The sequence below is a fragment of the Otolemur garnettii genome, unplaced genomic scaffold (genome assembly GCF_000181295.1).
Source record: "Otolemur garnettii isolate 467f Iridium unplaced genomic scaffold, OtoGar3 scaffold00123, whole genome shotgun sequence".
Classification (NCBI taxonomy): Eukaryota; Metazoa; Chordata; class Mammalia; order Primates; family Galagidae; genus Otolemur; species Otolemur garnettii.
Genome location: NW_003852518.1, coordinates 42,797 through 44,173, shown reverse-complemented (window position 1 = coordinate 44,173; position 1,377 = coordinate 42,797). Strand labels below are relative to the sequence as shown.

The 1,377-nt window shown below is 46.4% G+C and overlaps 1 pseudogene; it reads right to left on the bottom strand.

Moving 5' to 3' along the window:
* Nucleotides 1–743: 743 nt before the first annotated feature.
* On the bottom strand, nt 744–1,064 carry LOC100943588 (annotated as a pseudogene).
* Nucleotides 1,065–1,377: the final 313 nt, after the last annotated feature.

The following is a 1,377-nucleotide window of genomic DNA, read 5'->3' as shown; positions in this document are numbered from 1 at the left end:
TGAAAATGAACAATGAACAAAGCAATGAACAAAATGAAAATCATGGTGAGAGATTTTTTCCACAATATTTTACTATAGGGGCCAGGTATGGTGGCTCATGTCTGTAATCTTAGCACTCTGGGAGGCTGACGTGTGTGGATTGCCTGGGCTTACGAGTTTGAGACCAGCCTGAGCAAGAGTGAGACCCTGTCTCTAAAAATAGCCAGGTGTTGTGGTGGGTGCCTGCAATCCCAGCTACTTGGGAGATTGAGGCAAGAGAAACACTTGAGTGCAAGAGTTTGAGGTTGCTGTGAGCTGTGACACCAGGGCATTCTATCAAAGATGACAGAGTGAGACACTCTCTCAACAAAAGCCCCAGGAAAACAATATTTTACTTTAGCCAAAGTAAACACACACACACACACACAAACTCTGATATAAACCCAACTTGTCAGTTTGTCTGCCCTCCAGTTGTGTTACTCATTGTCTTTATAAATGAGCTGCCCACATTGAAAGTGTCTTGTGATTGCCAAGGGGTCCTTTAACCACTCTCTGTTCATTTGAATTATTATTATTATTTTTTTGTGGGAGACCCATTTAATATGAACACTGCAGGCCTGGGCAGAGTGGGGAGTGCCCAGAAATTGGGCAGACAGGCAAGTGGCTGGGCCAAAGGCCCACACCTGGCCTCAGGAGGGGATGCCAGTTGGTGGAGGCTGCCCTAGGCAGGCAGCATTTGAGAAGGTATCTAAGCCAGGGGGTGAGTGCCTATGCCAGAGACTGGTCCAGATACTCAGGGTTGAGGCCTGGTTGGGGGCTCCTGCAGCCTAGGGGCTGGCATCACTGGGGGCCTCCTCGAGGTGCTGCTGGAACTCAAGGCGTGTCTGCCAGTTGGACTCCAGCAGCTCCTGGAGACGGGCATGGAGGTGGTCATTCTTCTTCTCCAGGTGGCCCAGACAGGAGTTGATCTGATCCCACATGGAGTTGATGGTGGCATATTCTGCTTCCCTGAAGCTGTCCTTCTCACCTTCCACTTCCGCCTCAACTGGCATGCCCAGGTCCCCGTTGGGGCCCGACATTGCAGGTCCCAGCACTGCAAGGACTGTGCAACCATTTGAATTATTATTTAAAGACTTGATGTGTAAAAAAAAAAAAAAGACTTGATTTGTTTAATCACAGAGACTCTAATATGTACATGATCTTGTCCACCTAAGGAGCTTAGCATTACAGAGTATATAGGTGAGCTTAAACTCTTCATACAAATGATTATTATTTCTATGGTATATCAGTGAGAGAGTACTTGTATGCTGAGCTGTGCAACGTATCACCAAAGCCACTTATGAAACTTCTCATGAATAAGATAATTTTTTTCAAATTTGAAGAAATGGTCTTACTATG